This window comes from Sinohyriopsis cumingii, unplaced genomic scaffold (assembly GCF_028554795.1).
Source record: "Sinohyriopsis cumingii isolate HCF-2022 unplaced genomic scaffold, ASM2855479v2 utg001517l, whole genome shotgun sequence".
In the NCBI taxonomy this organism is placed as follows: Eukaryota; Metazoa; Mollusca; class Bivalvia; order Unionida; family Unionidae; genus Sinohyriopsis; species Sinohyriopsis cumingii.
In genome coordinates, this window is record NW_028316009.1 from 538367 (window position 1) to 564079 (window position 25713).

The 25713-nt window shown below is 41.1% G+C and overlaps 16 non-coding genes across 16 annotated transcripts; all 16 read left to right on the forward strand.

Annotated features, from left to right (window-relative positions):
• The first annotated feature begins 237 nt into the window (after positions 1 to 237).
• LOC149772174 (U1 spliceosomal RNA) lies at positions 238 to 401 on the forward strand. The gene has a single exon (XR_016417759.1). It is a non-coding gene; the product is annotated as a U1 spliceosomal RNA (small nuclear RNA).
• Positions 402 to 1874: 1473 nt separating this feature from the next.
• LOC149772175 (U1 spliceosomal RNA) lies at positions 1875 to 2038 on the forward strand. Its single transcript, XR_016417760.1, has one exon. It is a non-coding gene; the product is annotated as a U1 spliceosomal RNA (small nuclear RNA).
• A 1461-nt stretch (positions 2039 to 3499) lies between these two features.
• Positions 3500 to 3663, forward strand: LOC149772176 (U1 spliceosomal RNA). The gene has a single exon (XR_016417761.1). It is a non-coding gene; the product is annotated as a U1 spliceosomal RNA (small nuclear RNA).
• Positions 3664 to 5134: 1471 nt separating this feature from the next.
• On the forward strand, positions 5135 to 5298 carry LOC149772177 (U1 spliceosomal RNA). The gene has a single exon (XR_016417762.1). It is a non-coding gene; the product is annotated as a U1 spliceosomal RNA (small nuclear RNA).
• Positions 5299 to 6775: 1477 nt separating this feature from the next.
• Positions 6776 to 6939, forward strand: LOC149772178 (U1 spliceosomal RNA). Its single transcript, XR_016417763.1, has one exon. It is a non-coding gene; the product is annotated as a U1 spliceosomal RNA (small nuclear RNA).
• A 1493-nt stretch (positions 6940 to 8432) lies between these two features.
• LOC149772179 (U1 spliceosomal RNA) lies at positions 8433 to 8596 on the forward strand. The gene has a single exon (XR_016417764.1). It is a non-coding gene; the product is annotated as a U1 spliceosomal RNA (small nuclear RNA).
• A 1495-nt stretch (positions 8597 to 10091) lies between these two features.
• On the forward strand, positions 10092 to 10255 carry LOC149772180 (U1 spliceosomal RNA). The gene has a single exon (XR_016417765.1). It is a non-coding gene; the product is annotated as a U1 spliceosomal RNA (small nuclear RNA).
• Positions 10256 to 11726: 1471 nt separating this feature from the next.
• Positions 11727 to 11890, forward strand: LOC149772181 (U1 spliceosomal RNA). Its single transcript, XR_016417766.1, has one exon. It is a non-coding gene; the product is annotated as a U1 spliceosomal RNA (small nuclear RNA).
• Positions 11891 to 13361: 1471 nt separating this feature from the next.
• Positions 13362 to 13525, forward strand: LOC149772182 (U1 spliceosomal RNA). Its single transcript, XR_016417767.1, has one exon. It is a non-coding gene; the product is annotated as a U1 spliceosomal RNA (small nuclear RNA).
• A 1489-nt stretch (positions 13526 to 15014) lies between these two features.
• LOC149772183 (U1 spliceosomal RNA) lies at positions 15015 to 15178 on the forward strand. The gene has a single exon (XR_016417768.1). It is a non-coding gene; the product is annotated as a U1 spliceosomal RNA (small nuclear RNA).
• Positions 15179 to 16669: 1491 nt separating this feature from the next.
• LOC149772184 (U1 spliceosomal RNA) lies at positions 16670 to 16833 on the forward strand. Its single transcript, XR_016417770.1, has one exon. It is a non-coding gene; the product is annotated as a U1 spliceosomal RNA (small nuclear RNA).
• Positions 16834 to 18306: 1473 nt separating this feature from the next.
• On the forward strand, positions 18307 to 18470 carry LOC149772185 (U1 spliceosomal RNA). Its single transcript, XR_016417771.1, has one exon. It is a non-coding gene; the product is annotated as a U1 spliceosomal RNA (small nuclear RNA).
• Positions 18471 to 19947: 1477 nt separating this feature from the next.
• On the forward strand, positions 19948 to 20111 carry LOC149772186 (U1 spliceosomal RNA). The gene has a single exon (XR_016417964.1). It is a non-coding gene; the product is annotated as a U1 spliceosomal RNA (small nuclear RNA).
• Positions 20112 to 21593: 1482 nt separating this feature from the next.
• LOC149772187 (U1 spliceosomal RNA) lies at positions 21594 to 21757 on the forward strand. Its single transcript, XR_016417889.1, has one exon. It is a non-coding gene; the product is annotated as a U1 spliceosomal RNA (small nuclear RNA).
• Positions 21758 to 23232: 1475 nt separating this feature from the next.
• LOC149772188 (U1 spliceosomal RNA) lies at positions 23233 to 23396 on the forward strand. The gene has a single exon (XR_016417772.1). It is a non-coding gene; the product is annotated as a U1 spliceosomal RNA (small nuclear RNA).
• A 1476-nt stretch (positions 23397 to 24872) lies between these two features.
• On the forward strand, positions 24873 to 25036 carry LOC149772189 (U1 spliceosomal RNA). Its single transcript, XR_016417773.1, has one exon. It is a non-coding gene; the product is annotated as a U1 spliceosomal RNA (small nuclear RNA).
• Positions 25037 to 25713: the final 677 nt, after the last annotated feature.

The window sequence follows — 25713 nt, forward strand, 5'->3', positions numbered from 1 at the left end:
ACCTATATAGCATATATCCACCGTAAAAGAAACTGAAATTGCAAATAAAGGACTATTTGAAGACATTTCAGTTACTTTTGTAATGTTGAAACATAAGCTATAAAGTTATTCGGAATACTAAGACATCAGCAGTACCATGGCCCTGAATCGTTTTAATTTATTTTCATTACTTAGAGGCACACTTCCTACTCCAGACACAAATGTCAGTTGATAAACGTCAGTAAACGTCAAGAAATCATACTTACCTGGACCAGGGAGTACCGTGATCAGCTAGGCGGTTTCCCCAGGATGAGGCCTTTCCATTGCACTTCGGTTGGGCTGAAACCTGCGATCACCCCAAATGTGGGTGACTCGGGGTCGTTATTTATTAGTGTGGGGGTCTGCGTTCGCGCTAACCCCTGATAATTCAATTAAAAATAACCAATAATCTCAAGCTTATGACAAAATTAGTCTGGATGTCTCTGATTAGCACGTGCCAATCGATAATGTTATTATTTCTTACACTGCTCTTTCAAGGGGTGGGTACCCCGGGTGGTCTAAATAGCCCACCATTACGGATCGCGGCCATCTCACCTGTCTGCGTGTGTTTGAGTTTCGGATTTGGCCCATGTGGTTATCAGAGAAAGCTTGCCAGTATGTTATCATGGGTCGGGAGTTCTTTCCGTTCATTTTTCTTCTCCCGGGTTCTTCCTCCACCATTTATATTGCCTGCCATGCATAGCCTATCTTGTGCTGAAAAATGGCATTAAACCCTACAACAAACAACTTTCAAAGAGCCATCTCACAACGAACGTGTGAAATATCTTTGAGTAACAGCGATCCAGCATATTTGTGAGAGAAAGAAAGAAAGAAAGAGAAATAAATGGAAACATGCTTACTGGATTCGACGAAAATCAAGTTTTATTTTCACAGAACTTCTCTGCAGTAGAGAGAGAGAGAGAGAGAGAGAGAGAGAGAGAGAGAGAGAGAAACAATATCTTCAAATAACAGGAACAACTTCGTTAATACAGCAAGCTTGTTGTCCTTATCAAAAGCAGTGACAGCTTCATCATAAGTCTCATTGTAGAGATCATCTGCATCACCAGTTACTTCTGTATCAGCAGCACTTTCAACAATCCAAAGCTTCTAGACTCGGAGTACGGCGAAGCGTAGCTGGCCAATCAGTGGCACAAAGATTTCAAATTTAATAAAACAGAGGAAACAAATAGTAGTATTCCTTTGACCTGACAAGTCGATTTGCAGTGGTTCATAGCAAAAGAGGTTGATGCACTGCAACCTCAAATTTATACCTGCATTTTTCATTTATGACACCAAGCGATCTTGCCAGTGCAAACACAATCCCTTTCCCTACGTAACAGTTCGGGAAAGCATTGTGTACTAAACAGCTGGATGTGATTGACCATAGTTCTTGCTAGACGACTATTGCTATTTCACTGTCAACTTGCTGTGAAGTAACTATGGGAGGTCAATGGCTGATATCAGTTTCAAGAACAAGACAAGCCCGAAACGCGGAATTGAAAAATGTATCCATATATTTAATTAAAAAACCATAATAGCTGAAAAATACGCACCGTTGCCTCAAGTTAAGAAATTTGCCAGGGGCCAATATACGAAACTATCCCCTGCCGTCCGAGCAAACCTATATAGCATATATCCACCGTAAAAGAAACTGAAATTGCAAATAAAGGACTATTTGAAGACATTTCAGTTACTTTTGTAATGTTGAAACATAAGCTATAAAGTTATTCGGAATACTAAGACATCAGCAGTACCATGGCCCTGAATCGTTTTAATTTATTTTCATTACTTAGAGGCACACTTCCTACTCCAGACACAAATGTCAGTTGATAAACGTCAGTAAACGTCAAGAAATCATACTTACCTGGACCAGGGAGTACCGTGATCAGCTAGGCGGTTTCCCCAGGATGAGGCCTTTCCATTGCACTTCGGTTGGGCTGAAACCTGCGATCACCCCAAATGTGGGTGACTCGGGGTCGTTATTTATTAGTGTGGGGGTCTGCGTTCGCGCTAACCCCTGATAATTCCATTAAAAATAACCAATAATCTCAAGCTTATGACAAAATTAGTCTGGATGTCTCTGATTAGCACGTGCCAATCGATAATGTTATTATTTCTTACACTGCTCTTTCAAGGGGTGGGTACCCCGGGTGGTCTAAATAGCCCACCATTACGGATCGCGGCCATCTCACCTGTCTGCGTGTGTTTGAGTTTCGGATTTGGCCCATGTGGTTATCAGAGAAAGCCTCCCAGTATGTTATCATGGGTCGGGAGTTCTTTCCGTTCAGTTTTCTTCTCCCGGGTTCTTCCTCCACCATTTATATTGCCTGCCATGCATAGCCTATCTTGTGCTGAAAAATGGCATTAAACCCTACAACAAACAACTTTCAAAGAGCCATCTCACAACGAACGTGTGAAATATCTTTGAGTAACAGCGATCCAGCATATTTGTGAGAGAAAGAAAGAAAGAAAGAGAAATAAATGGAAACATGCTTACTGGATTCGACGAAAATCAAGTTTTATTTTCACAGAACTTCTCTGCAGTAGAGAGAGAGAGAGAGAGAGAGAGAGAGAGAAACAATATCTTCAAATAACAGGAACAACTTCGTTAATACAGCAAGCTTGTTGTCCTTATCAAAAGCAGTGACAGCTTCATCATAAGTCTCATTGTAGAGATCATCTGCATCACCAGTTACTTCTGTATCAGCAGCACTTTCAACAATCCAAAGCTTCTAGACTCTTAGTACGGCGAAGCGTAGCTGGCCAATCAGTGGCACAAAGATTTCAAATTTAATAAAACAGAGGAAACAAATAGTAGTATTCCTTTGACCTGACAAGTCGATTTGCAGTGGTTCATAGCAAAAGAGGTTGATGCACTGCAACCTCAAATTTATACCTGCATTTTTCATTTATGACACCAAGCGATCTTGCCAGTGCAAACACAATCCCTTTCCCTACGTAACAGTTCGGGAAAGCATTGTGTACTAAACAGCTGGATGTGATTGACCATAGTTCTTGCTAGACGACTATTGCTATTTCACTGTCAACTTGCTGTGAAGTAACTATGGGAGGTCAATGGCTGATATCAGTTTCAAGAACAAGACAAGCCCGAAACGCGGAATTGAAAAATGTATCCATATATTTAATTAAAAAACCATAATAGCTGAAAAATACGCACCGTTGCCTCAAGTTAAGAAATTTGCCAGGGGCCAATATACGAAACTATCCCCTGCCGTCCGAGCAAACCTATATAGCATATATCCACCGTAAAAGAAACTGAAATTGCAAATAAAGGACTATTTGAAGACATTTCAGTTACTTTTGTAATGTTGAAACATAAGCTATAAAGTTATTCGGAATACTAAGACATCAGCAGTACCATGGCCCTGAATCGTTTTAATTTATTTTCATTACTTAGAGGCACACTTCCTACTCCAGACACAAATGTCAGTTGATAAACGTCAGTAAACGTCAAGAAATCATACTTACCTGGACCAGGGAGTACCGTGATCAGCTAGGCGGTTTCCCCAGGATGAGGCCTTTCCATTGCACTTCGGTTGGGCTGAAACCTGCGATCACCCCAAATGTGGGTGACTCGGGGTCGTTATTTATTAGTGTGGGGGTCTGCGTTCGCGCTAACCCCTGATAATTCAATTAAAAATAACCAATAATCTCAAGCTTATGACAAAATTAGTCTGGATGTCTCTGATTAGCACGTGCCAATCGATAATGTTATTATTTCTTACACTGCTCTTTCAAGGGGTGGGTACCCCGGGTGGTCTAAATAGCCCACCATTACGGATCGCGGCCATCTCACCTGTCTGCGTGTGTTTGAGTTTCGGATTTGGCCCATGTGGTTATCAGAGAAAGCTTGCCAGTATGTTATCATGGGTCGGGAGTTCTTTCCGTTCAGTTTTCTTCTCCCGGGTTCTTCCTCCACCATTTATATTGCCTGCCATGCATAGCCTATCTTGTGCTGAAAAATGGCATTAAACCCTACAACAAACAACTTTCAAAGAGCCATCTCACAACGAACGTGTGAAATATCTTTGAGTAACAGCGATCCAGCATATTTGTGAGAGAAAGAAAGAAAGAAAGAGAAATAAATGGAAACATGCTTACTGGATTCGACGAAAATCAAGTTTTATTTTCACAGAACTTCTCTGCAGTAGAGAGAGAGAGAGAGAGAGAGAGAGAGAGAGAGAGAGAGAAACAATATCTTCAAATAACAGGAACAACTTCGTTAATACAGCAAGCTTGTTGTCCTTATCAAAAGCAGTGACAGCTTCATCATAAGTCTCATTGTAGAGATCATCTGCATCACCAGTTACTTCTGTATCAGCAGCACTTTCAACAATCCAAAGCTTCTAGACTCTTACTATTGCGAAGCGTAGCTGGCCAATCAGTGGCACAAAGATTTCAAATTTAATAAAACAGAGGAAACAAATAGTAGTATTCCTTTGACCTGACAAGTCGATTTGCAGTGGTTCATAGCAAAAGAGGTTGATGCACTGCAACCTCAAATTTATACCTGCATTTTTCATTTATGACACCAAGCGATCTTGCCAGTGCAAACACAATCCCTTTCCTTACGTAACAGTTCGGGAAAGCATTGTGTACTAAACAGCTGGATGTGATTGACCATAGTTCTTGCTAGACGACTATTGCTATTTCACTGTCAACTTGCTGTGAAGTAACTATGGGAGGTCAATGGCTGATATCAGTTTCAAGAACAAGACAAGCCCGAAACGCGGAATTGAAAAATGTATCCATATATTTAATTAAAAAACCATAATAGCTGAAAAATACGCACCGTTGCCTCAAGTTAAGAAATTTGCCAGGGGCCAATATACGAAACTATCCCCTGCCGTCCGAGCAAACCTATATAGCATATATCCACCGTAAAAGAAACTGAAATTGCAAATAAAGGACTATTTGAAGACATTTCAGTTACTTTTGTAATGTTGAAACATAAGCTATAAAGTTATTCGGAATACTAAGACATCATCAGTACCATGGCCCTGAATCGTTTTAATTTATTTTCATTACTTAGAGGCACACTTCCTACTCCAGACACAAATGTCAGTTGATAAACGTCAGTAAACGTCAAGAAATCATACTTACCTGGACCAGGGAGTACCGTGATCAGCTAGGCGGTTTCCCCAGGATGAGGCCTTTCCATTGCACTTCGGTTGGGCTGAAACCTGCGATCACCCCAAATGTGGGTGACTCGGGGTCGTTATTTATTAGTGTGGGGGTCTGCGTTCGCGCTAACCCCTGATAATTCAATTAAAAATAACCAATAATCTCAAGCTTATGACAAAATTAGTCTGGATGTCTCTGATTAGCACGTGCCAATCGATAATGTTATTATTTCTTACACTGCTCTTTCAAGGGGTGGGTACCCCGGGTGGTCTAAATAGCCCACCATTACGGATCGCGGCCATCTCACCTGTCTGCGTGTGTTTGAGTTTCGGATTTGGCCCATGTGGTTATCAGAGAAAGCTTCCCAGTATGTTATCATGGGTCGGGAGTTCTTTCCGTTCAGTTTTCTTCTCCCGGGTTCTTCCTCCACCATTTATATTGCCTGCCATGCATAGCCTATCTTGTGCTGAAAAATGGCATTAAACCCTACAACAAACAACTTTCAAAGAGCCATCTCACAACGAACGTGTGAAATATCTTTGAGTAACAGCGATCCAGCATATTTGTGAGAGAAAGAAAGAAAGAAAGAGAAATAAATGGAAACATGCTTACTGGATTCGACGAAAATCAAGTTTTATTTTCACAGAACTTCTCTGCAGTAGAGAGAGAGAGAGAGAGAGAGAGAGAGAGAGAGAGAGAGAGAGAGAAACAATATCTTCAAATAACAGGAACAACCTCGTTAATACAGCAAGCTTGTTGTCCTTATCAAAAGCAGTGACAGCTTCATCATAAGTCTCATTGTAGAGATCATCTGCATCACCAGTTACTTCTGTATCAGCAGCACTTTCAACAATCCAAAGCTTCTAGACTCGGAGTACGGCGAAGCGTAGCTGGCCAATCAGTGGCACAAAGATTTCAAATTTAATAAAACAGAGGAAACAAATAGTAGTATTCCTTTGACCTGACAAGTCGATTTGCAGTGGTTCATAGCAAAAGAGGTTGATGCACTGCAACCTCAAATTTATACCTGCATTTTTCATTTATGACACCAAGCGATCTTGCCAGTGCAAACACAATCCCTTTCCCTACGTAACAGTTCGGGAAAGCATTGTGTACTAAACAGCTGGATGTGATTGACCATAGTTCTTGGTAGACGACTATTGCTATTTCACTGTCAACTTGCTGTGAAGTAACTATGGGAGGTCAATGGCTGATATCAGTTTCAAGAACAAGACAAGCCCGAAACGCGGAATTGAAAAATGTATCCATATATTTAATTAAAAAACCATAATAGCTGAAAAATACGCACCGTTGCCTCAAGTTAAGAAATTTGCCAGGGGCCAATATACGAAACTATCCCCTGCCGTCCGAGCAAACCTATATAGCATATATCCACCGTAAAAGAAACTGAAATTGCAAATAAAGGACTATTTGAAGACATTTCAGTTACTTTTGTAATGTTGAAACATAAGCTATAAAGTTATTCGGAATACTAAGACATCAGCAGTACCATGGCCCTGAATCGTTTTAATTTATTTTCATTACTTAGAGGCACACTTCCTACTCCAGACACAAATGTCAGTTGATAAACGTCAGTAAACGTCAAGAAATCATACTTACCTGGACCAGGGAGTACCGTGATCAGCTAGGCGGTTTCCCCAGGATGAGGCCTTTCCATTGCACTTCGGTTGGGCTGAAACCTGCGATCACCCCAAATGTGGGTGACTCGGGGTCGTTATTTATTAGTGTGGGGGTCTGCGTTCGCGCTAACCCCTGATAATTCAATTAAAAATAACCAATAATCTCAAGCTTATGACAAAATTAGTCTGGATGTCTCTGATTAGCACGTGCCAATCGATAATGTTATTATTTCTTACACTGCTCTTTCAAGGGGTGGGTACCCCGGGTGGTCTAAATAGCCCACCATTACGGATCGCGGCCATCTCACCTGTCTGCGTGTGTTTGAGTTTCGGATTTGGCCCATGTGGTTATCAGAGAAAGCTTCCCAGTATGTTATCATGGGTCGGGAGTTCTTTCCGTTCATTTTTCTTCTCCCGGGTTCTTCCTCCACCATTTATATTGCCTGCCATGCATAGCCTATCTTGTGCTGAAAAATGGCATTAAACCCTACAACAAACAACTTTCAAAGAGCCATCTCACAACGAACGTGTGAAATATCTTTGAGTAACAGCGATCCAGCATATTTGTGAGAGAAAGAAAGAAAGAAAGAGAAATAAATGGAAACATGCTTACTGGATTCGACGAAAATCAAGTTTTATTTTCACAGAACTTCTCTGCAGTAGAGAGAGAGAGAGAGAGAGAGAGAGAGAGAGAGAGAGAGAGAGAGAGAGAGAGAGAGAGAGAAACAATATCTTCAAATAACAGGAACAACTTCGTTAATACAGCAAGCTTGTTGTCCTTATCAAAAGCAGTGACAGCTTCATCATAAGTCTCATTGTAGAGATCATCTGCATCACCAGTTACTTCTGTATCAGCAGCACTTTCAACAATCCAAAGCTTCTAGACTCTTAGTACGGCGAAGCGTAGCTGGCCAATCAGTGGCACAAAGATTTCAAATTTAATAAAACAGAGGAAACAAATAGTAGTATTCCTTTGACCTGACAAGTCGATTTGCAGTGGTTCATAGCAAAAGAGGTTGATGCACTGCAACCTCAAATTTATACCTGCATTTTTCATTTATGACACCAAGCGATCTTGCCAGTGCAAACACAATCCCTTTCCCTACGTAACAGTTCGGGAAAGCATTGTGTACTAAACAGCTGGATGTGATTGACCATAGTTCTTGCTAGACGACTATTGCTATTTCACTGTCAACTTGCTGTGAAGTAACTATGGGAGGTCAATGGCTGATATCAGTTTCAAGAACAAGACAAGCCCGAAACGCGGAATTGAAAAATGTATCCATATATTTAATTAAAAAACCATAATAGCTGAAAAATACGCACCGTTGCCTCAAGTTAAGAAATTTGCCAGGGGCCAATATACGAAACTATCCCCTGCCGTCCGAGCAAACCTATATAGCATATATCCACCGTAAAAGAAACTGAAATTGCAAATAAAGGACTATTTGAAGACATTTCAGTTACTTTTGTAATGTTGAAACATAAGCTATAAAGTTATTCGGAATACTAAGACATCAGCAGTACCATGGCCCTGAATCGTTTTAATTTATTTTCATTACTTAGAGGCACACTTCCTACTCCAGACACAAATGTCAGTTGATAAACGTCAGTAAACGTCAAGAAATCATACTTACCTGGACCAGGGAGTACCGTGATCAGCTAGGCGGTTTCCCCAGGATGAGGCCTTTCCATTGCACTTCGGTTGGGCTGAAACCTGCGATCACCCCAAATGTGGGTGACTCGGGGTCGTTATTTATTAGTGTGGGGGTCTGCGTTCGCGCTAACCCCTGATAATTCAATTAAAAATAACCAATAATCTCAAGCTTATGACAAAATTAGTCTGGATGTCTCTGATTAGCACGTGCCAATCGATAATGTTATTATTTCTTACACTGCTCTTTCAAGGGGTGGGTACCCCGGGTGGTCTAAATAGCCCACCATTACGGATCGCGGCCATCTCACCTGTCTGCGTGTGTTTGAGTTTCGGATTTGGCCCATGTGGTTATCAGAGAAAGCTTGCCAGTATGTTATCATGGGTCGGGAGTTCTTTCCGTTCAGTTTTCTTCTCCCGGGTTCTTCCTCCACCATTTATATTGCCTGCCATGCATAGCCTATCTTGTGCTGAAAAATGGCATTAAACCCTACAACAAACAACTTTCAAAGAGCCATCTCACAACGAACGTGTGAAATATCTTTGAGTAACAGCGATCCAGCATATTTGTGAGAGAAAGAAAGAAAGAAAGAGAAATAAATGGAAACATGCTTACTGGATTCGACGAAAATCAAGTTTTATTTTCACAGAACTTCTCTGCAGTAGAGAGAGAGAGAGAGAGAGAGAGAGAGAGAGAGAGAGAGAGAGAGAGAGAGAGAGAGAGAGAGAAACAATATCTTCAAATAACAGGAACAACTTCGTTAATACAGCAAGCTTGTTGTCCTTATCAAAAGCAGTGACAGCTTCATCATAAGTCTCATTGTAGAGATCATCTGCATCACCAGTTACTTCTGTATCAGCAGCACTTTCAACAATCCAAAGCTTCTAGACTCGGAGTACGGCGAAGCGTAGCTGGCCAATCAGTGGCACAAAGATTTCAAATTTAATAAAACAGAGGAAACAAATAGTAGTATTCCTTTGACCTGACAAGTCGATTTGCAGTGGTTCATAGCAAAAGAGGTTGATGCACTGCAACCTCAAATTTATACCTGCATTTTTCATTTATGACACCAAGCGATCTTGCCAGTGCAAACACAATCCCTTTCCCTACGTAACAGTTCGGGAAAGCATTGTGTACTAAACAGCTGGATGTGATTGACCATAGTTCTTGCTAGACGACTATTCCTATTTCACTGTCAACTTGCTGTGAAGTAACTATGGGAGGTCAATGGCTGATATCAGTTTCAAGAACAAGACAAGCCCGAAACGCGGAATTGAAAAATGTATCCATATATTTAATTAAAAAACCATAATAGCTGAAAAATACGCACCGTTGCCTCAAGTTAAGAAATTTGCCAGGGGCCAATATACGAAACTATCCCCTGCCGTCCGAGCAAACCTATATAGCATATATCCACCGTAAAAGAAACTGAAATTGCAAATAAAGGACTATTTGAAGACATTTCAGTTACTTTTGTAATGTTGAAACATAAGCTATAAAGTTATTCGGAATACTAAGACATCAGCAGTACCATGGCCCTGAATCGTTTTAATTTATTTTCATTACTTAGAGGCACACTTCCTACTCCAGACACAAATGTCAGTTGATAAACGTCAGTAAACGTCAAGAAATCATACTTACCTGGACCAGGGAGTACCGTGATCAGCTAGGCGGTTTCCCCAGGATGAGGCCTTTCCATTGCACTTCGGTTGGGCTGAAACCTGCGATCACCCCAAATGTGGGTGACTCGGGGTCGTTATTTATTAGTGTGGGGGTCTGCGTTCGCGCTAACCCCTGATAATTCAATTAAAAATAACCAATAATCTCAAGCTTATGACAAAATTAGTCTGGATGTCTCTGATTAGCACGTGCCAATCGATAATGTTATTATTTCTTACACTGCTCTTTCAAGGGGTGGGTACCCCGGGTGGTCTAAATAGCCCACCATTACGGATCGCGGCCATCTCACCTGTCTGCGTGTGTTTGAGTTTCGGATTTGGCCCATGTGGTTATCAGAGAAAGCTTGCCAGTATGTTATCATGGGTCGGGAGTTCTTTCCGTTCAGTTTTCTTCTCCCGGGTTCTTCCTCCACCATTTATATTGCCTGCCATGCATAGCCTATCTTGTGCTGAAAAATGGCATTAAACCCTACAACAAACAACTTTCAAAGAGCCATCTCACAACGAACGTGTGAAATATCTTTGAGTAACAGCGATCCAGCATATTTGTGAGAGAAAGAAAGAAAGAAAGAGAAATAAATGGAAACATGCTTACTGGATTCGACGAAAATCAAGTTTTATTTTCACAGAACTTCTCTGCAGTAGAGAGAGAGAGAGAGAGAGAGAGAGAGAGAGAGAGAGAGAAACAATATCTTCAAATAACAGGAACAACTTCGTTAATACAGCAAGCTTGTTGTCCTTATCAAAAGCAGTGACAGCTTCATCATAAGTCTCATTGTAGAGATCATCTGCATCACCAGTTACTTCTGTATCAGCAGCACTTTCAACAATCCAAAGCTTCTAGACTCTTACTATTGCGAAGCGTAGCTGGCCAATCAGTGGCACAAAGATTTCAAATTTAATAAAACAGAGGAAACAAATAGTAGTATTCCTTTGACCTGACAAGTCGATTTGCAGTGGTTCATAGCAAAAGAGGTTGATGCACTGCAACCTCAAATTTATACCTGCATTTTTCATTTATGACACCAAGCGATCTTGCCAGTGCAAACACAATCCCTTTCCTTACGTAACAGTTCGGGAAAGCATTGTGTACTAAACAGCTGGATGTGATTGACCATAGTTCTTGCTAGACGACTATTGCTATTTCACTGTCAACTTGCTGTGAAGTAACTATGGGAGGTCAATGGCTGATATCAGTTTCAAGAACAAGACAAGCCCGAAACGCGGAATTGAAAAATGTATCCATATATTTAATTAAAAAACCATAATAGCTGAAAAATACGCACCGTTGCCTCAAGTTAAGAAATTTGCCAGGGGCCAATATACGAAACTATCCCCTGCCGTCCGAGCAAACCTATATAGCATATATCCACCGTAAAAGAAACTGAAATTGCAAATAAAGGACTATTTGAAGACATTTCAGTTACTTTTGTAATGTTGAAACATAAGCTATAAAGTTATTCGGAATACTAAGACATCAGCAGTACCATGGCCCTGAATCGTTTTAATTTATTTTCATTACTTAGAGGCACACTTCCTACTCCAGACACAAATGTCAGTTGATAAACGTCAGTAAACGTCAAGAAATCATACTTACCTGGACCAGGGAGTACCGTGATCAGCTAGGCGGTTTCCCCAGGATGAGGCCTTTCCATTGCACTTCGGTTGGGCTGAAACCTGCGATCACCCCAAATGTGGGTGACTCGGGGTCGTTATTTATTAGTGTGGGGGTCTGCGTTCGCGCTAACCCCTGATAATTCAATTAAAAATAACCAATAATCTCAAGCTTATGACAAAATTAGTCTGGATGTCTCTGATTAGCACGTGCCAATCGATAATGTTATTATTTCTTACACTGCTCTTTCAAGGGGTGGGTACCCCGGGTGGTCTAAATAGCCCACCATTACGGATCGCGGCCATCTCACCTGTCTGCGTGTGTTTGAGTTTCGGATTTGGCCCATGTGGTTATCAGAGAAAGCTTCCCAGTATGTTATCATGGGTCGGGAGTTCTTTCCGTTCAGTTTTCTTCTCCCGGGTTCTTCCTCCACCATTTATATTGCCTGCCATGCATAGCCTATCTTGTGCTGAAAAATGGCATTAAACCCTACAACAAACAACTTTCAAAGAGCCATCTCACAACGAACGTGTGAAATATCTTTGAGTAACAGCGATCCAGCATATTTGTGAGAGAAAGAAAGAAAGAAAGAGAAATAAATGGAAACATGCTTACTGGATTCGACGAAAATCAAGTTTTATTTTCACAGAACTTCTCTGCAGTAGAGAGAGAGAGAGAGAGAGAGAGAGAGAGAGAGAGAGAGAAACAATATCTTCAAATAACAGGAACAACCTCGTTAATACAGCAAGCTTGTTGTCCTTATCAAAAGCAGTGACAGCTTCATCATAAGTCTCATTGTAGAGATCATCTGCATCACCAGTTACTTCTGTATCAGCAGCACTTTCAACAATCCAAAGCTTCTAGACTCGGAGTACGGCGAAGCGTAGCTGGCCAATCAGTGGCACAAAGATTTCAAATTTAATAAAACAGAGGAAACAAATAGTAGTATTCCTTTGACCTGACAAGTCGATTTGCAGTGGTTCATAGCAAAAGAGGTTGATGCACTGCAACCTCAAATTTATACCTGCATTTTTCATTTATGACACCAAGCGATCTTGCCAGTGCAAACACAATCCCTTTCCCTACGTAACAGTTCGGGAAAGCATTGTGTACTAAACAGCTGGATGTGATTGACCATAGTTCTTGGTAGACGACTATTGCTATTTCACTGTCAACTTGCTGTGAAGTAACTATGGGAGGTCAATGGCTGATATCAGTTTCAAGAACAAGACAAGCCCGAAACGCGGAATTGAAAAATGTATCCATATATTTAATTAAAAAACCATAATAGCTGAAAAATACGCACCGTTGCCTCAAGTTAAGAAATTTGCCAGGGGCCAATATACGAAACTATCCCCTGCCGTCCGAGCAAACCTATATAGCATATATCCACCGTAAAAGAAACTGAAATTGCAAATAAAGGACTATTTGAAGACATTTCAGTTACTTTTGTAATGTTGAAACATAAGCTATAAAGTTATTCGGAATACTAAGACATCAGCAGTACCATGGCCCTGAATCGTTTTAATTTATTTTCATTACTTAGAGGCACACTTCCTACTCCAGACACAAATGTCAGTTGATAAACGTCAGTAAACGTCAAGAAATCATACTTACCTGGACCAGGGAGTACCGTGATCAGCTAGGCGGTTTCCCCAGGATGAGGCCTTTCCATTGCACTTCGGTTGGGCTGAAACCTGCGATCACCCCAAATGTGGGTGACTCGGGGTCGTTATTTATTAGTGTGGGGGTCTGCGTTCGCGCTAACCCCTGATAATTCAATTAAAAATAACCAATAATCTCAAGCTTATGACAAAATTAGTCTGGATGTCTCTGATTAGCACGTGCCAATCGATAATGTTATTATTTCTTACACTGCTCTTTCAAGGGGTGGGTACCCCGGGTGGTCTAAATAGCCCACCATTACGGATCGCGGCCATCTCACCTGTCTGCGTGTGTTTGAGTTTCGGATTTGGCCCATGTGGTTATCAGAGAAAGCTTCCCAGTATGTTATCATGGGTCGGGAGTTCTTTCCGTTCATTTTTCTTCTCCCGGGTTCTTCCTCCACCATTTATATTGCCTGCCATGCATAGCCTATCTTGTGCTGAAAAATGGCATTAAACCCTACAACAAACAACTTTCAAAGAGCCATCTCACAACGAACGTGTGAAATATCTTTGAGTAACAGCGATCCAGCATATTTGTGAGAGAAAGAAAGAAAGAAAGAGAAATAAATGGAAACATGCTTACTGGATTCGACGAAAATCAAGTTTTATTTTCACAGAACTTCTCTGCAGTAGAGAGAGAGAGAGAGAGAGAGAGAGAGAGAGAGAGAGAGAGAGAGAGAGAGAGAGAGAAACAATATCTTCAAATAACAGGAACAACTTCGTTAATACAGCAAGCTTGTTGTCCTTATCAAAAGCAGTGACAGCTTCATCATAAGTCTCATTGTAGAGATCATCTGCATCACCAGTTACTTCTGTATCAGCAGCACTTTCAACAATCCAAAGCTTCTAGACTCTTAGTACGGCGAAGCGTAGCTGGCCAATCAGTGGCACAAAGATTTCAAATTTAATAAAACAGAGGAAACAAATAGTAGTATTCCTTTGACCTGACAAGTCGATTTGCAGTGGTTCATAGCAAAAGAGGTTGATGCACTGCAACCTCAAATTTATACCTGCATTTTTCATTTATGACACCAAGCGATCTTGCCAGTGCAAACACAATCCCTTTCCCTACGTAACAGTTCGGGAAAGCATTGTGTACTAAACAGCTGGATGTGATTGACCATAGTTCTTGCTAGACGACTATTGCTATTTCACTGTCAACTTGCTGTGAAGTAACTATGGGAGGTCAATGGCTGATATCAGTTTCAAGAACAAGACAAGCCCGAAACGCGGAATTGAAAAATGTATCCATATATTTAATTAAAAAACCATAATAGCTGAAAAATACGCACCGTTGCCTCAAGTTAAGAAATTTGCCAGGGGCCAATATACGAAACTATCCCCTGCCGTCCGAGCAAACCTATATAGCATATATCCACCGTAAAAGAAACTGAAATTGCAAATAAAGGACTATTTGAAGACATTTCAGTTACTTTTGTAATGTTGAAACATAAGCTATAAAGTTATTCGGAATACTAAGACATCAGCAGTACCATGGCCCTGAATCGTTTTAATTTATTTTCATTACTTAGAGGCACACTTCCTACTCCAGACACAAATGTCAGTTGATAAACGTCAGTAAACGTCAAGAAATCATACTTACCTGGACCAGGGAGTACCGTGATCAGCTAGGCGGTTTCCCCAGGATGAGGCCTTTCCATTGCACTTCGGTTGGGCTGAAACCTGCGATCACCCCAAATGTGGGTGACTCGGGGTCGTTATTTATTAGTGTGGGGGTCTGCGTTCGCGCTAACCCCTGATAATTCAATTAAAAATAACCAATAATCTCAAGCTTATGACAAAATTAGTCTGGATGTCTCTGATTAGCACGTGCCAATCGATAATGTTATTATTTCTTACACTGCTCTTTCAAGGGGTGGGTACCCCGGGTGGTCTAAATAGCCCACCATTACGGATCGCGGCCATCTCACCTGTCTGCGTGTGTTTGAGTTTCGGATTTGGCCCATGTGGTTATCAGAGAAAGCTTCCCAGTATGTTATCATGGGTCGGGAGTTCTTTCCGTTCAGTTTTCTTCTCCCGGGTTCTTCCTCCACCATTTATATTGCCTGCCATGCATAGCCTATCTTGTGCTGAAAAATGGCATTAAACCCTACAACAAACAACTTTCAAAGAGCCATCTCACAACGAACGTGTGAAATATCTTTGAGTAACAGCGATCCAGCATATTTGTGAGAGAAAGAAAGAAAGAAAGAGAAATAAATGGAAACATGCTTACTGGATTCGACGAAAATCAAGTTTTATTTTCACAGAACTTCTCTGCAGTAGAGAGAGAGAGAGAGAGAGAGAGAGAGAGAGAGAGAGAGAGAGAGAGAGAGAGAGAGAGAAACAATATCTTCAAATAACAGGAACAACTTCGTTAATACAGCAAGCTTGTTGTCCTTATCAAAAGCAGTGACAGCTTCATCATAAGTCTCATTGTAGAGATCATCTGCATCACCAGTTACTTCTGTATCAGCAGCACTTTCAACAATCCAAAGCTTCTAGACTCGGAGTACGGCGAAGCGTAGCTGGCCAATCAGTGGCACAAAGATTTCAAATTTAATAAAACAGAGGAAACAAATAGTAGTATTCCTTTGACCTGACAAGTCGATTTGCAGTGGTTCATAGCAAAAGAGGTTGATGCACTGCAACCTCAAATTTATACCTGCATTTTTCATTTATGACACCAAGCGATCTTGCCAGTGCAAACACAATCCCTTTCCCTACGTAACAGTTCGGGAAAGCATTGTGTACTAAACAGCTGGATGTGATTGACCATAGTTCTTGCTAGACGACTATTGCTATTTCACTGTCAACTTGCTGTGAAGTAACTATGGGAGGTCAATGGCTGATATCAGTTTCAAGAACAAGACAAGCCCGAAACGCGGAATTGAAAAATGTATCCATATATTTAATTAAAAAACCATAATAGCTGAAAAATACGCACCGTTGCCTCAAGTTAAGAAATTTGCCAGGGGCCAATATACGAAACTATCCCCTGCCGTCCGAGCAAACCTATATAGCATATATCCACCGTAAAAGAAACTGAAATTGCAAATAAAGGACTATTTGAAGACATTTCAGTTACTTTTGTAATGTTGAAACATAAGCTATAAAGTTATTCGGAATACTAAGACATCAGCAGTACCATGGCCCTGAATCGTTTTAATTTATTTTCATTACTTAGAGGCACACTTCCTACTCCAGACACAAATGTCAGTTGATAAACGTCAGTAAACGTCAAGAAATCATACTTACCTGGACCAGGGAGTACCGTGATCAGCTAGGCGGTTTCCCCAGGATGAGGCCTTTCCATTGCACTTCGGTTGGGCTGAAACCTGCGATCACCCCAAATGTGGGTGACTCGGGGTCGTTATTTATTAGTGTGGGGGTCTGCGTTCGCGCTAACCCCTGATAATTCAATTAAAAATAACCAATAATCTCAAGCTTATGACAAAATTAGTCTGGATGTCTCTGATTAGCACGTGCCAATCGATAATGTTATTATTTCTTACACTGCTCTTTCAAGGGGTGGGTACCCCGGGTGGTCTAAATAGCCCACCATTACGGATCGCGGCCATCTCACCTGTCTGCGTGTGTTTGAGTTTCGGATTTGGCCCATGTGGTTATCAGAGAAAGCTTCCCAGTATGTTATCATGGGTCGGGAGTTCTTTCCGTTCATTTTTCTTCTCCCGGGTTCTTCCTCCACCATTTATATTGCCTGCCATGCATAGCCTATCTTGTGCTGAAAAATGGCATTAAACCCTACAACAAACAACTTTCAAAGAGCCATCTCACAACGAACGTGTGAAATATCTTTGAGTAACAGCGATCCAGCATATTTGTGAGAGAAAGAAAGAAAGAAAGAGAAATAAATGGAAACATGCTTACTGGATTCGACGAAAATCAAGTTTTATTTTCACAGAACTTCTCTGCAGTAGAGAGAGAGAGAGAGAGAGAGAGAGAGAGAGAGAGAGAGAGAAACAATATCTTCAAATAACAGGAACAACTTCGTTAATACAGCAAGCTTGTTGTCCTTATCAAAAGCAGTGACAGCATCATCATAAGTCTCATTGTAGAGATCATCTGCATCACCAGTTACTTCTGTATCAGCAGCACTTTCAACAATCCAAAGCTTCTAGACTCGGAGTACGGCGAAGCGTAGCTGGCCAATCAGTGGCACAAAGATTTCAAATTTAATAAAACAGAGGAAACAAATAGTAGTATTCCTTTGACCTGACAAGTCGATTTGCAGTGGTTCATAGCAAAAGAGGTTGATGCACTGCAACCTCAAATTTATACCTGCATTTTTCATTTATGACACCAAGCGATCTTGCCAGTGCAAACACAATCCCTTTCCCTACGTAACAGTTCGGGAAAGCATTGTGTACTAAACAGCTGGATGTGATTGACCATAGTTCTTGCTAGACGACTATTGCTATTTCACTGTCAACTTGCTGTGAAGTAACTATGGGAGGTCAATGGCTGATATCAGTTTCAAGAACAAGACAAGCCCGAAACGCGGAATTGAAAAATGTATCCATATATTTAATTAAAAAACCATAATAGCTGAAAAATACGCACCGTTGCCTCAAGTTAAGAAATTTGCCAGGGGCCAATATACGAAACTATCCCCTGCCGTCCGAGCAAACCTATATAGCATATATCCACCGTAAAAGAAACTGAAATTGCAAATAAAGGACTATTTGAAGACATTTCAGTTACTTTTGTAATGTTGAAACATAAGCTATAAAGTTATTCGGAATACTAAGACATCAGCAGTACCATGGCCCTGAATCGTTTTAATTTATTTTCATTACTTAGAGGCACACTTCCTACTCCAGACACAAATGTCAGTTGATAAACGTCAGTAAACGTCAAGAAATCATACTTACCTGGACCAGGGAGTACCGTGATCAGCTAGGCGGTTTCCCCAGGATGAGGCCTTTCCATTGCACTTCGGTTGGGCTGAAACCTGCGATCACCCCAAATGTGGGTGACTCGGGGTCGTTATTTATTAGTGTGGGGGTCTGCGTTCGCGCTAACCCCTGATAATTCAATTAAAAATAACCAATAATCTCAAGCTTAGGACAAAATTAGTCTGGATGTCTCTGATTAGCACGTGCCAATCGATAATGTTATTATTTCTTACACTGCTCTTACAAGGGGTGGGTACCCCGGGTGGTCTAAATAGCCCACCATTACGGATCGCGGCCATCTCACCTGTCTGCGTGTGTTTGAGTTTCGGATTTGGCCCATGTGGTTATCAGAGAAAGCTTCCCAGTATGTTATCATGGGTCGGGAGTTCTTTCCGTTCATTTTTCTTCTCCCGGGTTCTTCCTCCACCATTTATATTGCCTGCCATGCATAGCCTATCTTGTGCTGAAAATGGCAATTAAACCCTACAACAAACAACTTTCAAAGAGCCATCTCACAACGAACGTGTGAAATATCTTTGAGTAACAGCGATCCAGCATATTTGTGAGAGAAAGAAAGAAAGAAAGAGAAATAAATGGAAACATGCTTACTGGATTCGACGAAAATCAAGTTTTATTTTCACAGAACTTCTCTGCAGTAGAGAGAGAGAGAGAGAGAGAGAGAGAGAGAGAGAGAGAGAGAGGGAAACAATATCTTCAAATAACAGGAACAACTTCGTTAATACAGCAAGCTTGTTGTCCTTATCAAAAGCAGTGACAGCTTCATCATAAGTCTCATTGTAGAGATCATCTGCATCACCAGTTACTTCTGTATCAGCAGCACTTTCAACAATCCAAAGCTTCTAGACTCTTAGTACGGCGAAGCGTAGCTGGCCAATCAGTGGCACAAAGATTTCAAATTTAATAAAACAGAGGAAACAAATAGTAGTATTCCTTTGACCTGACAAGTCGATTTGCAGTGGTTCATAGCAAAAGAGGTTGCTGCACTGCAACCTCAAATTTATACCTGCATTTTTCATTTATGACACCAAGCGATCTTGCCAGTGCAAACACAATCCCTTTCCTTACGTAACAGTTCGGGAAAGCATTGTGTACTAAACAGCTGGATGTGATTGACCATAGTTCTTGCTAGACGACTATTGCTATTTCACTGTCAACTTGCTGTGAAGTAACTATGGGAGGTCAATGGCTGATATCAGTTTCAAGAACAAGACAAGCCCGAAACGCGGAATTGAAAAATGTATCCATATATTTAATTAAAAAACCATAATAGCTGAAAAATACGCACCGTTGCCTCAAGTTAAGAAATTTGCCAGGGGCCAATATACGAAACTATCCCCTGCCGTCCGAGCAAACCTATATAGCATATATCCACCGTAAAAGAAACTGAAATTGCAAATAAAGGACTATTTGAAGACATTTCAGTTACTTTTGTAATGTTGAAACATAAGCTATAAAGTTATTCGGAATACTAAGACATCAGCAGTACCATGGCCCTGAATCGTTTTAATTTATTTTCATTACTTAGAGGCACACTTCCTACTCCAGACACAAATGTCAGTTGATAAACGTCAGTAAACGTCAAGAAATCATACTTACCTGGACCAGGGAGTACCGTGATCAGCTAGGCGGTTTCCCCAGGATGAGGCCTTTCCATTGCACTTCGGTTGGGCTGAAACCTGCGATGACCCCAAATGTGGGTGACTCGGAGTCGCTATTTATTAGTGTGGGGGTCTGCGTTCGCGCTAACCCCTGATAATTCAATTAAAAATAACCAATAATCTCAAGCTTAGGACAAAATTAGTCTGGATGTCTCTGATTAGCACGTGCCAATCGATAATGTTATTATTTCTTACACTGCTCTTTCAAGGGGTGGGTACCCCGGGTGGTCTAAATAGCCCACCATTACGGATCGCGGCCATCTCACCTGTCTGCGTGTGTTTGAGTTTCGGATTTGGCCCATGTGGTTATCAGAGAAAGCTTGCCAGTATGTTATCATGGGTCGGGAGTTCTTTCCGTTCATTTTTCTTCTCCCGGGTTCTTCCTCCACCATTTATATTGCCTGCCATGCATAGCCTATCTTGTGCTGAAAAATGGCATTAAACCCTACAACAAACAACTTTCAAAGAGCCATCTCACAACGAACGTGTGAAATATCTTTGAGTAACAGCGATCCAGCATATTTGTGAGAGAAAGAAAGAAAGAAAGAGAAATAAATGGAAACATGCTTACTGGATTCGACGAAAATCAAGTTTTATTTTCACAGAACTTCTCTGCAGTAGAGAGAGAGAGAGAGAGAGAGAGAGAGAGAGAGAGAGAGAGAGAGAGAGAGAAACAATGTCTTCAAATAACAGGAACAACTTCGTTAATACAGCAAGCTTGTTGTCCTTATCAAAAGCAGTGAAGCTTCATCATAAGTCTCATTGTAGAGATCATCTGCATCACCAGTTACTTCTGTATCAGCAGCACTTTCAACAATCCAAAGCTTCTAGACTCGGAGTACGGCGAAGCGTAGCTGGCCAATCAGTGGCACAAAGATTTCAAATTTAATAAAACAGAGGAAACAAATAGTAGTATTCCTTTGACCTGACAAGTCGATTTGCAGTGGTTCATAGCAAAAGAGGTTGCTGCACTGCAACCTCAAATTTATACCTGCATTTTTCATTTATGACACCAAGCGATCTTGCCAGTGCAAACACAATCCCTTTCCTTACGTAACAGTTCGGGAAAGCATTGTGTACTAAACAGCTGGATGTGATTGACCATAGTTCTTGCTAGACGACTATTGCTATTTCACTGTCAACTTGCTGTGAAGTAACTATGGGAGGTCAATGGCTGATATCAGTTTCAAGAACAAGACAAGCCCGAAACGCGGAATTGAAAAATGTATCCATATATTTAATTAAAAAACCATAATAGCTGAAAAATACGCACCGTTGCCTCAAGTTAAGAAATTTGCCAGGGGCCAATATACGAAACTATCCCCTGCCGTCCGAGCAAACCTATATAGCATATATCCACCGTAAAAGAAACTGAAATTGCAAATAAAGGACTATTTGAAGACATTTCAGTTACTTTTGTAATGTTGAAACATAAGCTATAAAGTTATTCGGAATACTAAGACATCAGCAGTACCATGGCCCTGAATCGTTTTAATTTATTTTCATTACTTAGAGGCACACTTCCTACTCCAGACACAAATGTCAGTTGATAAACGTCAGTAAACGTCAAGAAATCATACTTACCTGGACCAGGGAGTACCGTGATCAGCTAGGCGGTTTCCCCAGGATGAGGCCTTTCCATTGTACTTCGGTTGGGCTGAAACCTGCGATCACCCCAAATGTGGGTGACTCGGGGTCGTTATTTATTAGTGTGGGGGTCTGCGTTCGCGCTAACCCCTGATAGTTCAATTAAAAATAACCAATAATCTCAAGCTTAGAACAAAATTAGTCTGGATGTCTCTGATTAGCACGTGCCAATCGATAATGTTATTATTTCTTACACTGCTCTTTCAAGGGGTGGGTACCCCGGGTGGTCTAAATAGCCCACCATTACGGATCGCGGCCATCTCACCTGTCTGCGTGTGTTTGAGTTTCGGATTTGGCCCATGTGGTTATCAGAGAAAGCTTCCCAGTATGTTATCATGGGTCGGGAGTTCTTTCCGTTCATTTTTCTTCTCCCGGGTTCTTCCTCCACCATTTATATTGCCTGCCATGCATAGCCTATCTTGTGCTGAAAAATGGCATTAAACCCTACAACAAACAACTTTCAAAGAGCCATCTCACAACGAACGTGTGAAATATCTTTGAGTAACAGCGATCCAGCATATTTGTGAGAGAAAGAAAGAAAGAAAGAGAAATAAATGGAAACATGCTTACTGGATTCGACGAAAATCAAGTTTTATTTTCACAGAACTTCTCTGCAGTAGAGAGAGAGAGAGAGAGAGAGAGAGAGAGAGAGAGAGAGAGAGAGAAACAATATCTTCAAATACCAGGAACAACTTCGTTAATACAGCAAGCTTGTTGTCCTTATCAAAAGCAGTGAAGCTTCATCATAAGTCTCATTGTAGAGATCATCTGCATCACCAGTTACTTCTGTATCAGCAGCACTTTCAACAATCCAAAGCTTCTAGACTCGGAGTACGGCGAAGCGTAGCTGGCCAATCAGTGGCACAAAGATTTCAAATTTAATAAAACAGAGGAAACAAATAGTAGTATTCCTTTGACCTGACAAGTCGATTTGCAGTGGTTCATAGCAAAAGGGGTTGATGCACTGCAACCTCAAATTTATACCTGCATTTTTCATTTATGACACCAAGCGATCTTGCCAGTGCAAACACAATCCCTTTCCTTACGTAACAGTTCGGGAAAGCATTGTGTACTAAACAGCTGGATGTGATTGACCATAGTTCTTGCTAGACGACTATTGCTATTTCACTGTCAACTTGCTGTGAAGTAACTATGGGAGGTCAATGGCTGATATCAGTTTCAAGAACAAGACAAGCCCGAAACGCGGAATTGAAAAATGTATCCATATATTTAATTTAAAAACCATAATAGCTGAAAAATACGCACGGTTGCCTCAAGTTAAGAAATTTGCCAGGGGCCAATATACGAAACTATCCCCTGCCGTCCGAGCAAACCTATATAGCATATATCCACCGTAAAAGAAACTGAAATTGCAAATAAAGGACTATTTGAAGACATTTCAGTTACTTTTGTAATGTTGAAACATAAGTATAAAGTTATTCGGAATACTAAGACATCAGCAGTACCATGGCCCTGAATCGTTTTAATTTATTTTCATTACTTAGAGGCACACTTCCTACTCCAGACACAAATGTCAGTTGATAAACGTCAGTAAACGTCAAGAAATCATACTTACCTGGACCAGGGAGTACCGTGATCAGCTAGGCGGTTTCCCCAGGATGAGGCCTTTCCATTGCACTTCGGTTGGGCTGAAACCTGCGATCACCCCAAATGTGGGTGACTCGGGGTCGTTATTTATTAGTGTGGGGGTCTGCGTTCGCGCTAACCCCTGATAATTCAATTAAAAATAACCAATAATCTCAAGCTTAGGACAAAATTAGTCTGGATGTCTCTGATTAGCACGTGCCAATCGATAATGTTATTATTTCTTACACTGCTCTTTCAAGGGGTGGGTACCCCGGGTGGTCTAAATAGCCCACCATTACGGATCGCGGCCATCTCACCTGTCTGCGTGTGTTTGAGTTTCGGATTTGGCCCATGTGGTTATCAGAGAAAGCTTGCCAGTATGTTATCATGGGTCGGGAGTTCTTTCCGTTCATTTTTCTTCTCCCGGGTTCTTCCTCCACCATTTATATTGCCTGCCATGCATAGCCTATCTTGTGCTGAAAAATGGCATTAAACCCTACAACAAACAACTTTCAAAGAGCCATCTCACAACGAACGTGTGAAATATCTTTGAGTAACAGCGATCCAGTATATTTGTGAGAGAAAGAAAGAAAGAAAGAGAAATAAATGGAAACATGCTTACTGGATTCGACGAAAATCAAGTTTTATTTTCACAGAACTTCTCTGCAGTAGAGAGAGAGAGAGAGAGAGAGAGAGAGAGAGAGAGAGAGAGAGAGAAACAATATCTTCAAATAACAGGAACAACTTCGTTAATACAGCAAGCTTGTTGTCCTTATCAAAAGCAGTGACAGCTTCATCATAAGTCTCATTGTAGAGATCATCTGCATCACCAGTTACTTCTGTATCAGCAGCACTTTCAACAATCCAAAGCTTCTAGACTCGGAGTACGGCGAAGCGTAGCTGGCCAATCAGTGGCACAAAGATTTCAAATTTAATAAAACAGAGGAAACAAATAGTAGTATTCCTTTGACCTGACAAGTCGATTTGCAGTGGTTCATAGCAAAAGAGGTTGATGCACTGCAACCTCAAATTTATACCTGCATTTTTCATTTATGACACCAAGCGATCTTGCCAGTGCAAACACAATCCCTTTCCTTACGTAACAGTTCGGGAAAGCATTGTGTACTAAACAGCTGGATGTGATTGACCATAGTTCTTGCTAGACGACTATTGCTATTTCACTGTCAACTTGCTGTGAAGTAACTATGGGAGGTCAATGGCTGATATCAGTTTCAAGAACAAGACAAGCCCGAAACGCGGAATTGAAAAATGTATCCATATATTTAATTTAAAAACCATAATAGCTGAAAAATACGCACGGTTTCCTCAAATTAAGAAATTTGCCAGGGGCCAATATACGAAACTATCCCCTGCCGTCCGAGCAAACCTATATAGCATATATCCACCGTAAAAGAAACTGAAATTGCAAATAAAGGACTATTTGAAGACATTTCAGTTACTTTTGTAATGTTGAAACATAAGTATAAAGTTATTCGGAATGCTAAGACATCAGCAGTACCATGGCCCTGAATCGTTTTAATTTATTTTCATTACTTAGAGGCACACTTCCTACTCCAGACACAAATGTCAGTTGATAAACGTCAGTAAACGTCAAGAAATCATACTTACCTGGACCAGGGAGTACCGTGATCAGCTAGGCGGTTTCCCCAGGATGAGGCCTTTCCATTGCACTTCGGTTGGGCTGAAACCTGCGATCACCCCAAATGTGGGTGACTCGGGGTCGTTATTTATTAGTGTGGGGGTCTGCGTTCGCGCTAACCCCTGATAATTCAATTAAAAATAACCAATAATCTCAAGCTTAGGACAAAATTAGTCTGGATGTCTCTGATTAGCACGTGCCAATCGATAATGTTATTATTTCTTACACTGCTCTTTCAAGGGGTGGGTACCCCGGGTGGTCTAAATAGCCCACCATTACGGATCGCGGCCATCTCACCTGTCTGCGTGTGTTTGAGTTTCGGATTTGGCCCATGTGGTTATCAGAGAAAGCTTGCCAGTATGTTATCATGGGTCGGGAGTTCTTTCCGTTCAGTTTTCTTCTCCCGGGTTCTTCCTCCACCATTTATATTGCCTGCCATGCATAGCCTATCTTGTGCTGAAAAATGGCATTAAACCCTACAACAAACAACTTTCAAAGAGCCATCTCACAACGAACGTGTGAAATATCTTTGAGTAACAGCGATCCAGCATATTTGTGAGAGAAAGAAAGAAAGAAAGAGAAATAAATGGAAACATGCTTACTGGATTCGACGAAAATCAAGTTTTATTTTCACAGAACTTCTCTGCAGTAGAGAGAGAGAGAGAGAGAGAGAGAGAGAGAGAGAGAGAGAGAGAGAGAGAGAGAGAGAAACAATATCTTCAAATAACAGGAACAACTTCGTTAATACAGCAAGCTTGTTGTCCTTATCAAAAGCAGTGAAGCTTCATCATAAGTCTCATTG